Source organism: Dermacentor variabilis, chromosome 8, assembly GCF_050947875.1.
Source record: "Dermacentor variabilis isolate Ectoservices chromosome 8, ASM5094787v1, whole genome shotgun sequence".
Lineage (NCBI taxonomy): Eukaryota > Metazoa > Arthropoda > Arachnida > Ixodida > Ixodidae > Dermacentor > Dermacentor variabilis.
Genome location: NC_134575.1, coordinates 116,946,323 through 116,970,879, shown reverse-complemented (window position 1 = coordinate 116,970,879; position 24,557 = coordinate 116,946,323). Strand labels below are relative to the sequence as shown.

Sequence of the window (24,557 nt, the reverse complement as noted above, 5' to 3'; positions counted from 1 at the left end):
TTTGCATATGCAGTGGCATTTACCACTGTGCAATATGCATTTACCACTGTGCATTTCGCAGGCTTTTCATTTTCCTCTTTCATTCCTAACGTCGTCAGTGTCGCACCATTGTGGTTACAGCGTGTTGAGAGACGATCGGCGCGTCTGAGCAGGTGTGATCACACCAAGCTATGCAGTCGAGCGTGGCGACCCCATACCGCTGAGTTTCAGGAATACCACAGTGCATAGCTTTCTGCCTCCGGCTGTTCTTATGGTTGATCAGAGGTCCGCGGTGGGTCGTCGTACTGTTGATTTGTAAGGAATGCGTTCGTTGGTTCGTTCGCTTTCTCGCCAACTATATTGCGCTCGCTCTATTTCGTTCTTTCGTTCGCGCGTTCATTAGAGCAATTCGCTTCTACTGACATTCATCGAAAGCCATTTCTTTACATTGCATTTGTATACATTGTGCTCACAGTAGAATTTACCGCAACACTTTCCGCATAGCGCCGTTCCTAGTAACGTCTGTAGCAATGTTTTCCTTCTGTGCCATCGAAAGTGATGTTAGCTTTTGAACTCGAGGCCTTTATTTATGCGTAATAAAAAAATCCAGCTACAGCTCATAAGAATGCTTACAAAATGAAACATGGGAAAAATTAACATGCCATCGGTAAAATATATACCATTTTGTAAGAAACTGTGAAAACAAAAAACAAAACGCGCAAGAAGTAGACACAAATCAATCAAGTCAGGCACTGTACTAAATGTGTATGAGCTCTTTCAGTTGTGTTGCGTATCCTTCAGCAGCTACGTGCGATGACAAGTGGTTCCGTTCGGTGATACTGCGGGGTAGGAATGAATTTGCAAAACGACGAGAATCACATATCAGTCGTTTCACATTTGCACTGGTAGCCATGACAAAAAAAAAGGATTATTGCACGGGACTGAAAGAAATCGTCAGACTAGATTGAATGAGGATCAAGTTAAAAAAAACCTATTGACGTAGACGAGGCGCTGTCAGAATCATCATTAAAAATCAGCACGGAATACTGACTGCCGGCGCCCCTCCGAAGTCGATCTGGAGCCGTTGTCCGCGTCAGAAAGAGCGGCTTCAACGTTCGCGCCCCCGCGTACCATTTCCTCGTGGCCTGTTGTGGTGTCAGGTTCATTTGCAATCCTTCGTCGCTTCTGGCGTGAGGTCAACACCTTAAAATGTTTCTTTCTCCTAGCCGAAGTCATGCAGTGCGAATACAGCAGCAATTGGGCGACTAGTGCCGCTTAGTAAACGAAGTATTCTCTCGCCAAGAATGGCGCCGTCGAAAATCTGGTGCGCTAACTGAACAAATAAGGACAATCTTATGAAAACATTTTCAAAACGTATCCATCCATTGTTTTTAAGTTATCCTGCTTGCTACGTTTTTATTACGTCGAGTTTGGTCGAAAATCTGTTGGAGACATTGAATCCAGTAACACGACGCTTTGAAGACTTCGTGTGCTGCCTAAACAGACAAACAGACAGACCGGGAGACAGACAGACAGACAGACAGACAGACAGACAGACAGACAGACAGATAGATAGATAGATAGATAGATAGATAGATAGATAGATAGATAGATAGATAGATAGATAGATAGATAGATAGATAGATAGATAGATAGATAGACAGACAGACAGACAGACAGACAGACAGACAGACAGACAGACAGACAGACAGACAGACAGACAGACAGACAGACAGACAGACAGACAGACAGACAGACAGACAGACAGACAGACAGACAGACAGACAGACAGACAGACAGACAGACAGACAGACAGACAGACAGACAGACAGACAGACAGACAGACAGACAGACAGACAGACAGACAGACAGACAGACAGACAGACAGACAGACAGACAGACAGACAGACAGACAGACAGACAGACAGACAGACAGACAGACAGACAGACAGACAGACAGACAGACAGACAGACAGACAGACAGACAGACAGACAGACAGACAGACAGACAGACAGACAGACAGACAGACAGACAGACAGACAGACAGACAGACAGACAGACAGACAGACAGACAGACAGACAGACAGACAGACAGACAGACAGACAGACAGACAGACAGACAGACAGACAGACAGACAGACAGACAGATAGATAGATAGATAGATAGATAGATAGATAGATAGATAGATAGATAGATAGATAGATAGATAGATAGATAGATAGATTAAACAGAGTCAAATTGGCAAAGAATGCTATTTGCAATAAAGCGCTCTTAAACATTTATTAAAGCAATGAACGGTTGGACGTTCATGATTGTATTGCTCTTAATGTTACAATTACAGCAGTACACTCATAAACAATCTTAATCGTTCAATTCGAAGTAGTCAGAACCAACACGCCCCATTAAGATATTCTCCACATTCATTTGCTTAGATATTTTCTATAAGTTATCAGGCGAAATCCTTTGTTAGCGAGGGAGAATCTTGCTGTTTCACCTTTAGTTGCACATTATCGTTCACCGACTTAGTTCAAGCGCGTGTGCTTCGGTGCCAGTGGCCCTGGTTGTTATTTCCGGTCATCTCGCTGCTTTTTTCTGTTTTACTTCTCTAACGTATGACATCACAGATAAAAAAGGAAAACCTGCCATTTTAACATCGCGCTTGAAGTCATAAATGTTAGGAAATTGCTAATGCACATCACTGAGAAAAGTAGGTGGATGCCATGGAAAGGGGGAGGGGGGGGGGGCGAGTGTGCCTACAGCTGGAATAGACCCGAAAACATCCTGCGTGCTTGGGCATTCCGAAGTAAGAGGTGCACATGTATAAAGCGGCGACAAGTTTTTCTACGTATTTTCAACGGGAAGGCGCTTCAGCAAGAGCATCGGCCACTAATCGTCGCAACCAGCACGTGCGTATCACAGCGCGTCTGTTTATAAGTGGGTAATAGTCTGCACTTTGAATATGCTCAGCCGTTGATATGTCGCGTCCCTTTTGGGTACTATACAAATTACCAGAAACGGCTTTAGAAGCAAATATATTTTTGCGAATTTTATTTTTCTAGCCGCATCACACCTGCCCCAGGAAATCAGCGCCCTCGGCTACTTTTGTACAAAAGTCATTATCGGCCATTGCCTGCATGTAACCATTTAGATATGAATACCCCTTGAAACTATTCAGCGTTCCGGTGTAGTGGCCATTTCTTTTTGGATCCAGAGAACGAAACTACAGTACGTTTCTATTGCCAAGTCGAGGAAGTACTGCCACTTTCACTACCTTTTGAAACGGGGGCCAAGAAAATATCTCCCTAGTAACGAAAGCTTCCGATGACTTCAATTTGAGCATTTCATACTGCCCGGTTATAGGTGGCTTTGGAATCAGTTGCGTTTAGTCTTAATTAATTAGCTTAATTAACCGTTCGACGTAGTTTTGCACTTGGTTTTCATGACCGACTGGTTTGTTGATAATTTAAGAAAGACATTGTTGATTTAAATATAAGCGGATGGCCACAGTCACGTGTCCACGGTCGCAAAATAGGTAAACGCCGTACTGCATTCCTTGCATTAAATACCTCGTATTTTTACCTAAAAGGAAAAATGGCAGCACATTCGTGTGTGGCAGCTTATTATGTTCATGTTGCATCCCGGAGTGCGACGTCATCTAGCTCTGCTTGAAATGTGCTTCACCTTGGGGCTTTTCACCACCCCGTGATGACACAAAGGTCTCCTACAAGGTTGTAACAATTTTCGCAAAAATCATGCCCCGTCGACCCTGCTTCATGTCAAAGCACTTGTCGTTTAATTTTGCGGCAGAGAAATGGCTATGTGCGCGAGAGCTTTCGGGTACGGGTATCAGGTACAAGAGTGGTTGGGAGCCGGTAGAACAAAAGCCTAAAGACAGCAACGACCGATTTCCCCCCCCCCTTTTTTTTTTCAGGCGAATACAGCCTCTGTAACCTAACACTGCCAAAGAACAAAGTAGAGTAGCAAGAGGCGTGTCCCTCCGCCTAGCCCCCACCCACTTCCCAACAGAAAAAAAGAATGCTTATTTATGCAATCCTTCTTTTCGCTCGCAGGAAACCATGACCAAAGAGGACATCTTCATCACCGGCATCTCGGCACGGTACCCTCAAGCAGACAGCTTCTCAGAGTTCAAGGAGAAGCTCATCGCGGGCGTCGATTTGATTACCGACGATGAGGCTCGTTGGCCGCGAGGTAGGCAAACGGTTTGGGGAACTGGAAAGAAAGCGGCATTTTTCACAGCTTTGAGCTGCCCCACGAACTGTGCTTCTTTCATCTTGTTGGAGTTGACTGAAAAAGCTCAGAAAGGTGAAGAAGTGCCGCCTTTGTTATGATTGCTTTCGTCTTCTGCTTTTCTCTCGTTCTTCGTGACTGGCTCGCACGCGGTTGCCCCTGCGCGACCGCGCAAAACGGCCACTCATGCCGAGAGATGCGAACAAATGTGCGCAATCAGGGGTAAAGATTGCGAAGCTGTTCTCAAGCTTACATATGTGCAAAAGTCAAACACATTCATCGTATTTAAGAAAAAAGCCAGCCAAAGAAAAACGCACACAGGAAACCTAGAAGAAGACAGGAAAGAGGCTGGTGAGAAAGGTGTTGTAGTAAAACACGTTGTTTTTGTATTTTCTTCTTGGATGTTTCCTGTGTACGTCTTTTTTTGGCTGGTTCTTTCTTAAATACGATGCACCAACTAGCAAAACACTGTGTTCTACAAGAATATTCATCGTACGCACGAATTATAACAAGGCGTGGCAAAGTGAGACAAGTCCAAAAATAGACTATTTATTACTTGCAAACGAGGCCCGTGAGGTCGGTCCCAAGGGCCACCAAGCCGGCTTCACTGGTCCACTCCCTGCAACTTCTGCATTGAACTTAAAGCATGGTGCTCCCTTGCTGCACAAGTTCTTGCAAAACAAACACTCCCAGTTGATTGTTGTGTGTGTCGTGTGACTGCAGAACCTCTTTTTCTTGGCCTGCTTTCACGGTGAAGGCATATCTTCACCCTCGCTTTCTTTCTCCGCCGTTTACCATTTCTGTATTCTGGAAAACACTGTGAACCTTCACGCAGCCTTTGCCTATACCTTGTCCTTACGGATAGGTGAGGTGAGAATTCAGCTCAGCCGTGTATTTTCTAAGTTCTTTTTTCTTTTAATGCGAAAGCATTATACGTCTCATGAGGCAGAAAAGCCGGCGTCGTCAGGAATGAGTGGTACCGAAAATTAATGTCACGTCATCAGCGTCTTGTAGGACGTCAGCAGTAATACAAAATATCGTAAATCGTAAAACAACATCAATTAGCAGTAATATACGTAATTAATGTGAATTAAGAGGAATTGAGGTGAAACCATCTGAACTAATGTGAATTAGAACAAGTTAGAGGAAGGTGTCTGAAGGCGGAGCAAAGTGAATTAAGGTGAACTAAAGGGAATTAACTGGATTAAAGTGAATTTAGGCAGATTAAAGTAGATGAACGCGAATTGAGGTTGGCATAGGCATAGAACAAGATATATTAACGAGCATTAAAGTGGATTAAGGTTAGTGAAAATTAGAACATGGTCCTGATGGTATACCTTCTTATGTGTTAAAAGGTTGTTCTGACATAATCGCCCACTATATGGTTATTATGTTAGAGAAATCGTTGAGTACTTCTTGTTTACTTAAGGAATGGAAAGTTGTAAACGTGGCACCAATCCATAAAAGTGGCCCAAGAACTATTGTCCCCAACTACAGGCTAATTTCTATAACGAGTGTGTGTAGTAAAACACTGGAGCACATAGTATACAGTGCCATAACAAAACATGTAGAAAACATTACATTAATTTTTTTATGACTATCAGCATGGATTTAGGTCTGATCGCCCTCGTTCGACACTGCTCCTAGAATTCAGCCACGATCTTTATCATTCATTCGATCTCGGTGTACAGACTGACTGTATATTTCTACATTTTAGAAAGATATTTGATTATGTTCCCCATGTTTTGTTGTTAAATAAGCTATCATCCCTCGGTATCTCTCCTTCATTGCTTGATTGGATTAAGTATTATGTACAAGAACGCATGCAACGTGTTGTACTTAATCGCTTACAATCTGATCATATTGCTGTTATTCGGGAGTTCCCCAGGGATCTATTTTCGGGCCAGTGCTGTTTTTGGTATACATCAATTATATCGCACAGGTTGTGTCATGCAAAGTGCGTCCGTATGCAGATGATTGTGTGATTTATCACTGCGTTAGATCTGCCACTGACCACGAGTACTTGCAACGCAATTCGAACTGTATAACATGCTGGTGTACGCGTTAGGTGGCAAATGTCTTTGAAGAACAGTAAGTGTCAATGCGTATCCTTTACGCGTAAACAAGATCCATATCTGTTTCATTATACATTAGACAATGTCCAGCTATCACGAGTAACTGAGTATAAGTATCTTGGTGTTTATTTCTCATCGACTTTAACTTGGACTAAGCAGGTTGAATGTGTTACAGCGAAAGCTTTAAACGTGCTAAATATTGTTAAACGCGACTTCCGGTTAGCTCCTCCCAAATTTAAAGAACTACTTTACTTTTCGAACGTAAGACCCATATTAGAGTATGCCTGTATGGCCTGGGACCCGGAAACCAAAATTCAGTCTAATATGCTTGAGCATGTACAAATACGCGCAGCGCGTTTTGTCTGTAATAATTGTGACTTTACTTCTGGTAATACTGCACTTATGAATAGCTTGGGGTGGGAATTATTCAGCACACACAGACAAAACATGAGAATAGAAATGCTTTTTAAAATTTATTTCGGTATGGTTAAAATAGATAAGGAAACTTACCTTTTGCCACCTCATTTCTTTTCTCACAGAAGTGACCACTCTTTAACGATAAGAGAAATAACTTGTATAACAAACGTCTTCAAGCACTCGTTTTTCCCACACACTATATCGCAGTGGAATCAGCTACCGCAGGAAATTGATGATTGTCGCACTGAAGCATCGCTCAAGGCATTTTTGTTGAATATATAGCGACGTGAACTTTTCTGTTGCTGTGTTATTTTTGGTTGATCAGTTCCGGGTATTTTATCGAGCTTATGTAACACTTGTGTATTCCCCACTCCAATAATGCCTTCGCCCGCCGCAGGTACTTGAAATAAATGAAAAAATAAACGAGGTGCATTGAGGCTGGTACAAATTAGAGCAAGGCGGATTAAGGCGGATTAAGGTAGAATTGTGAGGCGCGCGTGACAATGTGTTATGTATCGCGTGATGAACGTAACCAATCACTGAAAGAAGGTATTATGCTTTCGCATTCAAATCACGTAAGAATAATTAAGTTACTGCCAGTTTTTTGCTACTGAAATTGAAGGGGAAAAGTCCAGTCGTGCATAAAGTTCTGCCGTTGCTTCGCAAGGTTTCGTGCTTGAATCAACCTTGCTTCTGATTTAAACCTGTGACAATGCCCGAAAGGTGGAGAAATAAGCAATGGCAAAGTTGTTCGTTAATAGTGTAATTTACTCTGCATGTAATAATTGTTCATAGCTCTACTGAAAGATAAGTTTTATGAGCTTGTGCAATAGTGATAACAAAACGGAATGCACATAAACTACGCTAGAACCGTATCAATCGCCTTCAACTTGAAGAATCCTCACACATATTATTTTTTAAAGGGACAACGTCTTCGTACAGCCTCTCCTGTTAGATATTTGCACACAACTTACAGTACACTTAATTATGGTGCTCATAGTTAGAACGTATTGGGTAAGGCATGCAACAATTAAATCATAATTTTAGAAGGACACCTTTAGAAGGACAGTGGATGTAGTTTTATCGGCCATAAAAACTTGTAAAATTTGCTTATTAACTAAATTAGCGCGCATGGTGTCACGCACGCGCACGTAAACAAGAACACACCTCCCTCGATCACCGCGTAAACTCGCTGTGAAAACGGTGGAGGGAGGAAGCACGGTGGCACCAGCGAGCGAATTGACCTTCATACTGCATCTTGCTTCAACGTGAACTAAGCGTCAAAAGCACAGCGCATACGAAGTTACCAGCACTCGGCGCACTTTGTACGCATCGCAGATCGCTTTCAAGCTATGGGCGCACACGCGGCGTACGCAGCAGCCGCCGGTAGTGGCAGGCAAGGTCCCAGTGTGACTGTGGCTCAGCTTGAAGGCCAACCTGACGGAACGAGGTGTTTTATTAAAGCGAAAGCTATACTGGCCGCGAACTTGCGATTTCGCCGTGGCGGTACTCCGAGGAGGCAAATGACGTCACAACGCGCGCCTCGCCGCGGATATTTCTCTATCTCTCTCGCTCCCTAGTCACAACTGCGCATGTGCCACTAGTAGCACCGAGTCACAGGTGTTCCGCCGCTGCGCAGCGCCTCGCCTTTCCGCCTCCGCCGTTAGGTATGACGTTGCGCCGCGTTCCTCGTCGTTGCGCTCGCCTCCGTTCTCTTCGCCAGCTGCGTCGCATGCCTGATACCCTGTCGGAGGATTGAAAAGGAGAGCTCGCGTGCGCCGCAACCTTAGTTGAGGCGGCAGTATGGGCGGCGACAATTCTGATAAGCAGGAGGAGGACTAGAATCGACATCGGAACGAGATGAAGAGGAAACGAATCACCCATGAAACAGACGAACAGCGCGCCGAACGACTGGCTAAACGCAGCAACATAGCTAGACAGCCAGACTAACCTGGACTTGCAATCAAGATTATCTAAGGCTAACCATGCTATGCCTTAGCTTTCGCTATGTAGATCCTGGCACAGCCGAGCTACGCCACTGCCAATTTGTCTTGGTTCGTTCCTGAAGTGGTAGAGCTACCGCTCTAAAATATTGCAAGGACACAACGTAGTCAGCAGCTAGCCGCAAAATTTATTTTATAGTGTCATCGAGCTAGTTTCTCTCGCCAACATTGCTCATCAAGCTTCTATTTCAAGAACTGCAGAAGCCACAACAGGTATTAGGGTTAACAGTTTTCTCTCATTTATACCAAACAGTACATTTGGAACATTGTATACATTGGTTTTCTACGTCTGAAACATCTGCGTCTAAGGCGCCCAAATTTCGTACGCCCGTACATTTCTAAAAATAAGAATATATTAGAAATTACTCTTCCATATAGTCTTGAACCCTAGAAACATGTGTCAAAAAACTAAAATGTTACAAGATGTTCCACGACTTCTACGTTTACAAATTTTTTCGATTGCATCAATTGCAACCTGCTCTGTTTAGGTAGCTGAGCAGGAGCCATTTTTGTGATTGTCTATAGAATAAATTACGTAGTCGAACGTAACGTAAACCAGGAAAGCTTGTTTTTGTAATGAGTGCGACTTACCGTTTACAGGTTTTCTCGGACTGCCCGATAGGATGGGCACCATCAAAGACTTGTCACGGTTCGATGCGACCTTCTTCAGGGTGCCGCCTAAGCAAGTGCAGCTGATGGACCCTATGCTGCGCATTATTTTAGAGAGGACGCACGAAGCCATCGTGGATGCTGGCTACGATCCGGCGACGCTACGAGGACGCAATATAGGCGTCTTTGTCGGCTGCGCACTGTCCGAGACGATGACATTGTTCGGGTCCAACGCGGGCACGATCGATGGCTACGTCTCAACCGGAGCGTCGCTGCACATGTTCTCGAATCGAGTCTCCTACTGCTTCGACTTCAACGGTATACTACCGCTGTGAAATGCCCAGAGCAACTTCATTTCTTCAGCTGGCGCAAACTTTATTTATATAATGATTTAATACCTCGTTTATGTACTGTATAATATATTATTCATATAAATATTTATTTATTTATTTATTTATATATTCACAATATATTTGATTGATTTAGTGATCGATCGATCAGTCGATTGGTCGAGTGAGTGAGTGAGCGAGTTAGTGAATGAATGAGTGAGAGTGAGTGAGCAAGGAAGGAAGGGAGGGAGCGAGGGAGGGAGGGAGCAAGTGAGTGAGCTAGCGAATGAGCTAGCGACTGACTGAACAGCTTGTTAATCAATGTGATCGACCGGAAAATTGTCAGCAGAAATGCATCAGTGACTTCGTAATAATAAAATAGGGTTAACTGAACGTCATGGGGTGACATGGTATTTTTTCCAGGAATGAAAAAAGTGGCGTAACTTTGGTGTTTAAAAGTAAACAACAAAATATGAGTGTTCCCGCAGCCATAGAAGAGGAGTACATAATACACTAAAAGGGCGCTGCCCCTGAGCATAATTTTACCTCATGGCAGTAGACAGCTCTTCTTGCAGGTCAGTTGTTTCCGATTATAGATATTGCGTTGCCTAGCAAAAATACAAAGCCAACCATTACGAACTATTATCCCCTCTGCGAGCGATTTTAAAGCGAACATTTCAATGCCTACTCCTTCGGCTTTTCCGCTACTGTTGTCTTGCGAATGGCTCGCACATTGAATGACATTGGTATACACCACTACTAGTGGTCATTCCTGCGTTACCGTGTCGTCTTGATCGTTTCATTGTCGTTATTCTGTCGTCGTAATCACAGTATCGCCATTCCATTATCTTCATGCATTTGTGGTAACGCTGTCGTCGTCATTGCTCAGTTGTCGTTGCATTGTTGTCATTCCAGCTTTGTCACCCCATTGTCATCACGCCATCCTTGTCACGCAGCGCCGACATACAGTCGTCGTCATCGTACTGTCGTCGCTCCTTTGTCGACATGCCGTCGACGTCGGGGCATTGTTATCCCGGCTGTCTGCTGGGTACAGTCTCGAACCACTGGCCAGTGCCGGGCACAGTTCAAACGAACACAGGATGTAGTGCGAATCGAGGCGCACCGCGCCGGCTGCTGATGCACGTCAGCGCGGATGGGAGCTCCAACGTCAAGCCACCACCAATGCTTTGCCGTCGTCGTCATTTCACTGCACTCATGCCATTACAATCATTCCTTCGCTGTCATGTAATCGTCATTCTTCCGCCATATATCGCTATCTACGCGTCATCAAACCGTCGCCATTGGTCCGCCATCTTTGAGTCATCGTCATCATACCGTCTATGTCCGGTCTTCGTACTCATTCGATTGTCTTCATTGCTTCAACTCCAGAAATTCGCCGTCATGCCGCTGTGGTCATTACATCGTCGTGAATGTGTCGTAGTGATTGATTGCCGTATTGTTTTTGTATTGTCATCATGCCCCTGTCGCCATGCCGTCGTCCTCATTCCTGCATCGTTCTTTTGGATTCGTCATCAAATTGACGTCATCCCATCGTCGACAGACCATTGTCACTCCAGCATCGTGATACCATTATAATCATTTTACCACACTCATCACATTTTCTCCATGCGATCGTCCCACCACCATCGCCATTCAATCGTCATCGTATGACCGGCTTCATTTCAGCCTTGGCATAAAGTTTTCAGCACACTGTACTCGTTGCTCCAGCGTAATCATGCCATGGTAGTCAAGCCGTCATCGTAACAATGTCGTCGTCAATCCTTGGTCATTGTGCAGTTGTCCTGATGGTGCTGCGCCCGTTCCACAGTCGTCATTTTGACTTCATGTGTCCTGAGTCGTCATGCCAGCGTCGCCAAGCCATCGGTGTCACTCCAGCGTCGTCATTACATGGTCGTCATTCAATTGTCTTCATGTCACCGTGGTTGTTCCCTCGTCGTCATTCCTTCATCGTCATGTGTGAGATGCTCATTATCGAGCACCGAAGGAATAATCATAGGCATAAAATATCTTAAGAGAGGTGGTTACTAGTGAAACTTTGTCGAAGAGCATCCTGTCGTTTCTACTCGGGTACACTATCGAAGCAAGAACTTCTCGTAAATCTTAGCATCAAGAAGCATATGCGAAGGCGAAGCCGCCTCTTCCAGGAAACAATTTTTGTTAGAATAGAGCTTTGTCTGTGCTGTACCTTTATCTGGTACCATATACTTATATGGAACCAAATTTATGGTACCATATATAAAACCGAATCGCACATCTGTTGTTTCCCTAAGAAGTCACTCTTCAAGGGAACGAGGTGTTCACTTTGAGAGCCTTCTACATAAAAGCTTGGTGTTGTCGTAACCGAACTGCATACTCAGCATTGTTCGTAGGAGCACCATGGAATGGCGATGTAGCCATCATTCGCAGCTCGGCTATCTGTCCAGCAGTCATTATATGTCTTACACGCGCAAAGGAGGCTATTAATTGCGTTTGATCTGACTCAAATCGCAGTGCCCTTATCAATTCATCGCCACCCTGTTCCTCGTTACTATTACTATGCCATTGTCGGCGTTGTGATCGCGTCAGCTTAATCTATTGCACACAGGTGGATGACTTTTCACAATATTGTTACGCGAATGAACAATTAATAACAGGAGGCTATTTACAAGGTATATTTACAAAGGATAACTGCAGCGCTGGCCAGTTAAGCCGAAAGCTCGAGAGCCAGAGAGCGTTTGTCGTCTTCGTCTGTGCGCCCGTGTGCATCGTCGACAAGAAACACGCAATATGCATATATGAATATTACCGGAGTTCGGCGTAAAGTTCCGGGAATAGAGAGAACTGAGCCCTGGATTTCCTGTGTCTCGCCTTCCTTCGTCCGTTGTTCTTTTGTTTTTGGCGCCTTCGTTGTAATCATTTAGAGAAGCCAGGAAAGAGCTGCCGTCTTATCGATCAACATATATCGAACAAAGGATGTGTCAGGCTGGAGCTAACGAAAAGAGGACTAGTGATCTTTATGGGACTACATGACAAGTCACCTTGTCGACCGCGTTTCTAAATTTCATCATATAACAAAGACAAGTCTGCTTGAAAAAAAAAAGATTGGTTCACGGCTAGAGAGACATCTCTGCTTCGACCACTGAAAGCCGTCTTATTCCCCTGAACTTTGGTCTTGTTCGGATTTCAGCAAAAGTGTGTGAGTTCGCAACCTAAGAAGTCACCAAAGGCTGGTGATCTGATGACACTTACTCTCTCTTCTCAAATCAGGGCCAAGCTTTACGGTGGACTCGGCATCCTCCTCGACCATGACAGCATGGTCCTAGGCATGACAGCCTAGCGCTCCAGTCTCTTCGCGCGGGTGACTGCGAGGCCGCCATCGTGGGAGGCTGCAGTATCCTGCTCAATCCGCTCACAACCCTGACCTTGTACCGCTTCGGCCTGCTGTCAGACGACGGAAAGAGCAAGTCGTTCGACGAGAAAGGTAAACTTTTGATAGCTATCTAGTCATTGCACAGTATTGCTTGCCCATATGGAAAGAAATAGGTAGCGCGGCAAATGAGAGCGCGTGGCACGATTGTTCGCGGCTTTTTTCTGTAAATAAACAGCGGTGGCAGGTGGCGCCAGTCGGGACTCTTCGAGCCTATTGTCGTTCACCATACTTGAAACCTGGCCCATGGGAGAACGACGTCCACGGATTTTACGGGGCTCGCTGCTAGAGTTATAGTATTCGTTGTTCGGCGTCGCGGTGACTTCGGAGTCTGTTCGGAAACCCGCTATGGGCGGCTATATAAACAGCGAAGCTGCCAGCGGTAATGTTCAGAGTCATACCAATTATGACGAAGTGAAGACGCGATTAGAGGTAAAACATTATGGTGGCTACTACGATGGCCGATTCTGAAAAAGCTGGCAAAGGAGACAGTATCGAATTCACGTGGCAGGCCACACACAAAACTTTCTTTTAAATCAGCAGCCAGGATTGAAATAACCACTTTCTCCTCAATAAGCATGTCTTACATAACACAAGGTGCAACGTTGGCACGCAACATAAGGTGCAACAGTGGCGTAGGACATCCGCCTCGCGTGCAAGAGGACCGTGGTTCGAATCCCGGTGCCTCGCAATTTTCCACCGGATTAAAAAAACCGCGTGTTGATAAAATTGCATAAACAGGCCTAGAGTGCGGCCTGATTCTCGGTGACCAGAACCGGTAGCGCACTCCCTCACCAGAGCAGGATTGGCCACCCTGGTGCAGTACTTGGCCACAACGTCCTATGTGAATACAACTGGCCGGGGGTAGTTCGAGAAGTATGGGAGAGGCATTTGCCTTGCAGTGGGCGTAACCAGGCTGATGATGACATAACTTAATCAACTATATAAATTGCAAAAAATGGTTCATTTTATTTCTTGGCCGGCAGTTTTCGTCATAAAATGTGGTAAAATAGCTATTCCCGCCAGCAGTAATAAGTAACTAATGAACTGCAGAACTCAATAAAGCTTTAGCACTTATGTAGCTCAGCGTGGGACCTATGCAGTGAACTAGGATAAGTGCAATGTGATAAACATTAATAAAGGGATGCTCAAAAAGCTAAGCAAAGTCGAAAACATTGCCAATTTAGACCCAGTTTATTGGCAAAATGAGGTGTAAATCTTGCATGAATTTTTTTAGTTGTTGCGCACATCTCTACGTGAGGAATGAGTGTGCAAATTTTTATATTCAGATATTCATTAAAAAAATTTATCAAACTTTGCGCAACATGAGGTGGAGGAAAGTCTTGTTTTCAGCAAAACGTAAGCAAATCTTCAAACTCTATTAAAGATGTTAAAACAACGCAGAGACCAAAATGCACGACCTTCATAGCTGGAACCCGCATGAGATGCACTACAGTCTCATTGGGTTAATATGGCTGCTCGGTAACATCATAAAAGGAGAAATAATTCTGAATAATATTTACATATAAGAAATAGTACTGATTTCCGGTTTCGCATTACGAACGAGGGAGTTGCAAAACTCATTGTAAATCCCCAAGTAATGCTGGTAGGAAGATTTTTTTTCAATGCGATGCTTAATGTCTAGGCGTTCAGAACATGTAAAAAGAAACAAAAACTGTATCAATCAGTTGCAAAGAAAATTTTTACTTGTGACGGTGTCCTACCACCTTAAAGTGCGATGCAGGCTACCTGTAGCTATCCAAAGGTGATGGCGACTGAGAAGTCTACCAGGAAGCGTGGTGGAAACTTTGCCTCCGCACATGAATGTGTAGTGGGGCTTCTTTTTTTCGTCTATGAATCACGTTGTGATTTAGTTTTCAGGAAGGGGGAGGGGGTGGGTCGCATGAGCGAACTCTGAGTTATAGCTATTACTAGCTTCATTCATCCTTCTTTTTTTTTAACCTGAGGTGGCATCAAGTCACAGAATTTAATTGGAAACGTGTCACAATATTTAACTCGAAGCTCCGTTCATAGCTGTCAAACTGATTCGAAGACGGCCACAAATGGAACGCACCCTCAACCGCACACTCGCCGCCACACCGGCAAAGGCAATTTGAAGAGGGACATCTTCGTTGTACGCGACGTGGTGATACGGTATTCTACTACGCAGGGAGGGTGCTCGGAGCCTCATTTCGCCATTGTGGTTAACAGGATGGGTGTATCGAGCTGTATGCTTAATTATGTTGCTGCTGGTGGTTTCTGAGCAATTTGCAACCGCGCTAAACTAAATCCCGCCGAAACCAAAACGCAGGAGCACGTTATCAGGACCGCGTATTCACCAAAACGCCATTTGGCTAGATGTACTTTTTTTTTTGGCGGATGTCAGCTAATCTGTTGTTAGGGAAGGCAGCCGAGCCGTGACAAGCAACCCTTACGAATGAAAACCATTTGTGCATTCGGTCCCGCCATACACTGTGCGGCAAACATTTCCCGTTAACGCATAGTCCGGCAGTACGTGGGATATGCGTAACTATTTAGCTGTTTACTGGTTGTGGCGTACCGCGTTTTCGCCCACTCATAAAACAGATTTGAAAGAACGCTCAGTTTTATTACCTTTATGCCATCCTCAAAACCAATCAAAAAGATGGCGCAAGAATCACTTTGAAAATGCTCAATTTTACAAATAGCGCTATTCTGTACCGAAAACGCGGATTCTTCACCTGAAATAAAAAAAAATCAATCCGACACGCTAACGTAAAGATGCAGTCCGCAAACGCCCCGACGCTTATCATGCAGAGCTGTCCTTTTTCTTATCCTTTTTTGCTTGCAAGTTTCACAACATTTAGGCAATATATTGTCAGCCCACATTCGACAAGAATTGTTTAGCAGTGTATGCGACATGTTGTAAAAGTGATTAATGGCGTTATTGCGTCCCACTCAGCATAAAGTGTTGAACAGGCGTTTACAACTGTAACTAGAGGAGCGTTAGGATATGTGACATGCTTTTTTTGCCTTATTTACCTTGTTTTTTTTCTGACATCGTTGCAGCGCATTTAGGAATGTTAGTAGCCCGTCCACTTGATAAGTCTTGTACTCTTTAAGTTCTCCATTCCCAAATTCTGCCATCTTGTGCATAGTAATGCGAACAAAGCCGAGGGCACCTAATCAATTCCGATGAGTTGGGAGTGCGAAAGAAATAATGTCCAATTGAACGCCTCCGAGTGGTTGTTCGAGTTTTGCGCGGCGAGTAATGTACCATCCAGCAAGCAGCCGCATCCTGCGGTGCCAACGCCGCATGCCACCGACGTCCTGCGCTACGAGAGACCGAGGAAGCAGCAGCGGCCACCTGGGCTCGCAGGCGTGCGCGCGGAAGCTAAACCCAGCGTGGGTGAGAAGAGAGATAACGACTACGCGCCGGCTTCCGTGAGCGAGAGCGACGGTGACGTGGCGTCGCGGCGGTGCCCTCCCCATATCACGCAACACCTAGCGTGCTCCTGTGGCAGCTGGTGTTCCCTTTCGCCAGTTCTGCTCCGTTGAGGCAAGCTGGTGACGTGGAGTCAGCGCCAGTGGGAATTCAGATGCGTTTCGCTGCTGCAGATTGCAAACGCCGGCTTGTTCGCTTTGTGGGCCGTTTGGTATTACGTAAAAAAAAAGAAATTGAGGAACCATTTTAGATTGGTAGAATAAATTGTGCGGGCCCCGCATAGGAAACTGACAAGTGGGTGTGTACTGAAGCGCTTGTCATAAGACAACTTTTTTCTACTTTTGCGGAAAACCCAATCCAGTGTGATACGCGTAAACTAGCGTCGAAGCACTTCGCTTAATTTACGCAAAATGGTGGGCGAAACATGTCACGTGGTTCAGCCGGTCATTGCTATAGAAATCTACTCTAGCGGTGATCCCTTGCTCATCACGTGACGGCAAGTACATTCCTCCCGTTTCTCCATTACCTTCGTTCACTGGAAATATTTGCATTAACATAGACAAGCCGTTCGCTTGTAAACACATCGTCAAAGAACCGTGCATATTTTTTTGTTTTGCGCAGCGGATGGTTACGTGCGAAGTGAAGCCATAGGAACCATATTTCTTCAGCGGGGTTCTGAAGCACGCAGGATCTACGCCAGGTTGGTTAACGCGAAGGCCAACGCGGACGGCTACAAGGTGCAAGGTGAGGTTTGCTTATATGGGCGCCAAAACTGTGTGCGTGAAAATAATAGCGTTGAAGTGCGTTGCGCAATGCAGCGCATGCGCCAGCACCACCGCTTCTTCTTTCACGTGCATGTCTACGTGACGGTAATCAGCTGCCTCTTCTCCTGTCCCATGCGGTGAATACCATGTCCGTGACCCTTACAGCGATGGCTGCGTCGCGGAAGATAGATTACATTTTCACGTGGATAAAGGCCAACTCATTTATTTTTTTGTCTGACCTCTCTTCGGACACTTATAGAGCACTGACATCAGTATGGGCCCGCCCACACTTTTAACACAGCCTTATAGCCGACCACCATTGCAAATAACTAACTTGGCTTTCACATCCCTGGCCAGTTCTAATGCGCAAGCACTCTTTTGCGAGCTCCCCAGACCTGTAACGCGAAGAGTGCAAGGCCTTGGGTCTATGCAATGATGCCTAATTTGCTAAGACATTTAATTGTTATGATAGCGTAAATCTAGATGATGGGTAGCTTTCAAGCAAAAAGGAAAACGGTAAAGAAAAAATTGGAGGACGCTTAAGCTTCGCCTTCAACAGTGGAACGCGAGAGCGTTCCCGTCGACCCGTCAAGGGGTGTAATACCAGCGTCACACGGGCAACTCGGATCTCCTTCAAACTTCCTTCCCTTAAAGGACCGCAAGGGAGTTTCACCTCAAAGGAGTTAGCTCCGTGTCACACGGCCTATAAGCGAGCTTTTGAAAGCTGCCGCTGGGGATTCATTAGGCGCGGCTCACCTCGTGCGCACTCATGAAAGAAAGACGTTATATATTGCTAAAATCTTTTGGTTACTTGTATTTTCTTACAAAATAAAATACAAATACAATTTAGCAAACGCAGCAACCATTCCGAGAACGCCCGGTTCGAGAGTCGAATGTAGTTGCTCAACTCAAATATCTTTGTCAGTGCTCAAATACTGTATTATAAGCAATAAAACAGTTATAATTGCTGGTAAAAGTGAAATTAATAAAAATGAGGGTGATGTCTTGACTCGAAATTCAAGTACGCTGGGAACAAGAGTACTCCCTTCAGTCTGCAAGGGAGATCTTCCATCTACTTTCGCTAGGAACTTCCTTAAACTTCCTTTGCTAAAGGATGCCGTGTGACATGGCGCGCATCTCCCTCGAGATAAAGGCGTCCTTAGTTGAAGGGAGTTAAAAGGACTTTAGCCGCATCGGTGTGACAGGGGTATAAGACAATGCGCTACGGCGCAGCGATCACTTACGAGGCACCCCGCATCGGACTTTTCGCCCACCAATTACGCGGTGAGCGCCGAGCAATGCACTGTTCGGCGCGGCGACGAAACGTGCGCCTGAGCAAGCGGAACGAACCAAAGAACTCGGTGTCTCGGAGGGAGAAACAATCTACGCGAGCCAAACGTCGTGATCGGGCGACGCGCCATGAAGGTGGACGCGATCATGGGGCTGACGCCTCGATGGGATCGTCCTCTATCTCGCTTGGGAGCACCAAGCAGAAGCACGACTCCTCGCCAGCAGCACGGCGCACATCGCAGGGGACGCTTTCCCACCAGACGCGCTACGGCGCAGCGATCACCTAAGAGGCATCCCGCACCGGACGCTGCACCTAGGAATCGCGCTGTGAGCGGAAAGAGCAGCCGCGTCGCCTAAACACGAGGGTTCGAGTGACGCACGCTGGAAGTTGGAAGGGGAGAGAGCGAGAAAACCCTATTAAATGCAAGGGTACTGGGGCATCCTCACTCCGGTCCCCGCAATGCCCCAATGCGCTCAAACGAGACGAAGGGGAGAAGCGGGCGCCCACCTGTCGAGGCAGCGCCGTACATTGCGAGGAGGCGGTCTTCTGTGTTTGCCGCAAGATGGCTCTGCGTGTGCGCCAAGTGCAGAAGGAATGTCGCGGAAACGTACTTCGGTACTCGTTTAACTGTGACTTCTGTAATATACATGCTCATAATTACCTATATACACCGCAGTATAACTTTCTATGGCACGTTTCTAAGGCAACACCGCGTTCAGTAGAGGCGCTTTTGTCCCACTTTGAACCATCCAACTCATGGCTGAGTGGTAGCATCTCCGTCTCACACTCCGGAGAACCTGGTTCGATTCCCACCCAGCCCCTTTTGCAAGTTGTTTTTATTGATGACTTGCCTTCCGCCATTTTTCGCTCACAGCCGACGCCGCCGACGCCGACGACACCGGCTCTTCTGCGACACGAGCTCCTTAACGCTGTCGCGTTACAAATAAAATAAACTTAGAGTACCCATAGTGATATATAGAACTTAGCAAATGAAAGGGGCCTTTATCGTAGGTGTGGGCCAACTAAACTATGGCGTTGGGTCAACTAGAAATCTGGGGTTGGGTCAACTTGAAATTTGGAAGTGGGCCAAATAAAATTTGGGTGTGGGCCAGCTTGACAGTTAGGGGTTGGCCAACTTAAAATTTCGACTTGGTCCAGATTATGTTTCGGGGTGGGACAACTTGAAATTTGGACATGGGCCAAGTAAAATTTGCCGTTGGGTCAACAAAAATTAGCGGGTGGGCCAAGTTGAAATTTGAGGATGGCCGAACCTAAATTTCGGAATGGGCCAGCTTAACTTAGGGGGTGGGCCAAAAAGAAGTTTGTATGTGGGCCAACTTAAAATTTTGGGTTAGCACAACGTGCAATTGACTGCTGCTGAGCGTCCTTCGAGTTATGAACACCTCGCGGGCAAGGGAGCTCGTTTTTAGTGGCCTTACTGAGGCGTAGTCAGAACGTAGGCGAGAGCTTGCGTGAACAAGGAACGCGCGCATAGCACAGGCTTGAAGAGCGACAGCCAAGGTGACAGGGCATCGCGGCGATGCACTATCCCCTCACGCAAAGCCTCACGCGCTACTGTGGCAGCTGGTGTTCCGTTTCAACCAATCTGCTCCGGGGAGGCGCCCTCGCGCTCGACGTTGCGGCTCAATTGGCGCAATGACATTGAATGGGTCGGATGCGACGTGAAAATCTGACCATTTTCCACTGGCATTCTTTGCCACCGGAAAGGCTACGAGTAGACGTGCATAAGCTAGGAAAAGCAATTAAGTAAAAATAAGCAAAAGTGAAGTCACAGCCGAGAGAAGCAGTACTTATGCTTTAGTAGACAATTCTCAGAATTTCTGCAGCTTTTTATCTATGTAATGCTACGGCATTATGGTAACGGCATTGCTTGAGAAGTAATTAGCCATCTCTGACGTGACACGCTGGAATTGTGTGGAATAATATGGTTACCTAAAGTTTTTAGGACACGAACCAGAATTCTAGGAAATAAACCAGTTTGCCATGAATTATACTGATTCGGCACGTCGTGTTTTCGAAAGTTTTTTCTATTTCAAAAAATGACAAAGCTACATACTGCTGAGCCTCGGCGATCTAACGAGAACCGCCATCTAATTATCATCAGCATCTAATGACTGATAGTTACCTTGAAAGTGCTCTTCATACCCGTCACGGTGGCTTAGTTACTATGGTGTTGCGCTGCTAAGGACGAGGTCGTGGAATCAAATCCAGGCCGTGGCAGCCGCATTTCGATGGGGGTGAATTGCAATAACGCCCATGTCCCGGGAATTGGGGGCACGCTGAAAATCCCCTCGTTGCCAAAATTGATCCGGAGTACCCTACTACGGCGGGCCTCATAATCAGATCAAGGGGTTGGCACGTAATACCCGAGAATTTGATTTTTAAGTCATCTTTGTTTCTTAACCCTTTATATAAGCTGGCCTTGGGATACTTCTAATTTCGTTTTTTTTTGTGTGTGTGTGCGTAGGTCGCCTAACTTTAAGAAAAGGTCGACACACGTAGGTCACTTCCTAAACCCGCATTTTGGATGCGCAGCCTTAATGTAGCCTAATAGGCATGTCTCGCCTTTAGGCAGTATACAGAAAAACATTGCCCTGGATGTCGTACATACAAGTTTTACTGGCACGACGATCGACGCGCTCTTCCTTGGTTTTCTTTTTTGTAAAGAGCACACTAGCAAGAAGTGAACCTCCATGGAACTGGAAGCCTCCGAGATAAGCGTGGCATAATATGGGGACCCACGTGGCGCGGAATGGGTTTCACCTGGTAATTATATATGGGACGATTATGCTGACGTAGTACTCGCTATACACACACACATTTATATATATATATATATATATATATATATATATATATATATATATATATATATATATATATATATATATATGTTGTCGTAAAGTCGAAAACAGGGGTCGTCGAGCACTATTCGAGAGGCACAGCGGCAGGACGCCTTTTTAATACCGAGAGCGACCGCGATTTCTTCGTCACTGCGCCTTGACAAAAAGGCTCACGCACACTCGGATTCTCCTCTTCTTTATCGGAATGGTGACGCGGCATTTGCGTACCTCCGAAGGCGGCATCGTTCCGATGCGCAATTTAAGCGTATGAGGGCGGTGTACAACAGCACGGAGCAATAAGCGCAAAAAAGAAAACCAAAACACAAAAAGCAAAAGTTAGTTCAACAGGTACGACTTCGCTCGCGCCACATGCACCACTTGGGGTACGTGCTTGGGACGACGGGTCCTATTGCCACTGTCAGGAACAACCTTGTAATTTACGTTGCTCAGGCGGCGGATAACTCTGTACGGCCCAATGCACCGTATCGGGAGTTTTTCTGAAAGTCCACGACGGCGTATGGGTATCCAAACCCATACTTTCTCACCGGGACTGCAGAAAACGTGCCTGTGTCGAAGATCGTGTAGTTTGGCATCTTGGTCTGGCGAATGCACATACGTACGCGGGCAAGCTGTCTCGCTTCTTGCGCGCACTGAGTGAATTCGTCAACGTCGGTAGGCATGTCGTGAAACTCGTGCGTCAGCACGGCATCCAGCGTTGTCGTGGCTTCGCAACCGTGGACGAAGCTGAACGGTCACTGCAGTAGTTTCTTGTCGAGTGGTATTTGGGCGAGTGTTACGTACGGCAAAATCTGATCCCAGTTCTTATGTTCCACGTCAACATACATGCATAACATGTCTGCGAGGGTCTTATTAAGGCGCTTTGTAAGTCCGTTCGTCTGTGAATGACATACGGTTGTTTTCCCGTGGCTTGTACCACTGAGTCTGAGAACCGAGTCAAGGAATTCGGTGGTAAAGGCAGTTCCCCTATCTGTGATGACTACACTTAGGGCGCCGTGCCTAAGCACGAGGTTTCCAATGAAAAAAATCAGCGGCTTCCGCTGCTGTGCCCCGCTGTGTAGCTTTTGTCTCCTCGTAGCGCGTCCGGTAATCGGTGGCAACAATGACCCTTCTGTTGCACGCTGTAGAAGTTGAAAGTGGACCCCGGAAATCCATTCCAACTTGGGCCAATGGCTGGCCTTGTACCTCGACCGCATGTAAGAAACCTGCGGGCTTGCCGGGAGGCGTTTAGCTTCTTTGGCAGTCCGCACATGTTTGTACGTGACGTTTTACAGCAGCGGGTAGCTTCGGCCAGCAGTACTTCCGTCGCAGTCGGCAATGTTCTCGTGTAGCCTAGACGACCTGCGCTGGTTTCATCGTGGTATGCTAGTTTTACTAGTTTTACTATTTCTTTTCGAAGGGATGCTGGTAGTACAGCCAGGCACGTGCTGTCCCTGGCAGAAAAATTCTTATAAAGCACACTGTTCCGGAGGCAAAACGACGGTAGTCCCCTGACATAGAGTCGCGGAGCGTCTTTACCTTGGCCTTCCAAGAAATATAATGAGTGGGAGCAGCTCTGGTTCGTGGCGCTGCTATTGTGAAATGGTGACGGCGCCGACGACGCCCAAAAATGCAGCGTCCGAGTCCACGTCATCAGTACCTGCGGACTCCATAGATGATCGCGAGAGGCAGTCGGCGTCAGTGTGCCTCTTTGCTGATTTGTAAATTATGCTCCTGCCGAATTCCTGAATCCTAAGCCTTCAGCGCGCCAGACGGCTAGATGGGGCTTTCAAGTTAGTCAGCCAATAAAGAGGACGATGATCGCTGACAACCTTGAATGAGTCGCCGTACAAATACGGGCGGCAAAATTTCATAACCACCCACACAACGGCAAGGCATTCCTTCTCGGTGGTTGTGTAGTTTTCCTCCGTGCCAGAGAGAGTTCGGTTACCGTAGGGGATTACTGCCACTGCACCAGTACGGCACTCAGACCAACATTGCTCGCATCAGTTTGAAGTGCTGTGAGAACATTCTGGTCGAAGTGCGCAAGAACGGGAGGCGTTTGCAGGCGTTGGCGTAGTTCGCTAAATGCTACTTGCTCATTTGCGCGAAATAAGCCCAATAATACACGCAAAGTGCCTCGAGCGGCCAGTCGCGTGGCAATTTTGCGTGAATTTGCGGGCTTCTTTCACGCTCGTAAGAACACGTCTATGTTGCACGTATTGAGGAGCAAAAAGCTGTACCCGGAGCTCTTCATGTCGCTCTACAATTTTCTCAATGAAACTTCTTATTTAATTATAATATTTGAGAATATGAATCAATAATTATGATTAACTATTTGATTATGCGGAATGTAAGAAAAAATATTCTGTGTACATCCAAGCGACGGTCAACAACATTGACTTGTTTCTGTCCAGCTACGTGGCGTTTTAAAATTCTTAAGTCTTGATGCATGATAGGTTGGCATCCTGTATATAAGTTTAAACGAAAGAGAAAGGGAAACCGGAGGGGTCAACTTTTATTTATTATGGCCATATAAATCCAACTGACTATGAAGCCAAGGAAAGACAAAGGAAATTCGCTGTTGTTGAAATTGACGTGTAGCAAATATCGCAGAGAAATAAAAAATGGACGAAAAGAAACTTATCACCAGTGCGAGCCGACGCCACAACCTTTGCATTACGCGTTTGTTGCTCTACATGTATGTATGTATGTATGTATATATATATATATATATATATATATATATATATATATATATATATATATATATATATATATATATATATATACTGACCAAATGGTGGATTATTCGAGCACTCAGCAGCATCTTCACCACAAGTACTCCCTTGTATTGTTGTTTCTAAAAAAATGGGCTGTCGTATCTTCCTCACCATACTCCACAGACATACTTACGCGTGCAATCATTGTATAAATGCTCGCCGTACACAGCCGCCAATACATGAGGATCGTAGGAAGCAAGAATACTGACATTTCTAGCAGTAAGTAACCTCAATAACTGCCACATTGAACGAAGGTAGTTTAGTCTATAAATTACAGTAGACGGTAGTCCGATTGCAATGTTGCAATGTGCATAGGGGCAACAAGAATAGGTAGCATCACAGAGC

At 45.7% G+C, this 24,557-nt stretch overlaps 1 pseudogene; it reads left to right on the top strand.

Moving 5' to 3' along the window:
• The first annotated feature begins 4,057 nt into the window (after window positions 1-4,057).
• Window positions 4,058-24,557, top strand: part of LOC142591542 (fatty acid synthase-like) — a 120,480-nt pseudogene continuing 99,980 nt past the window's right edge.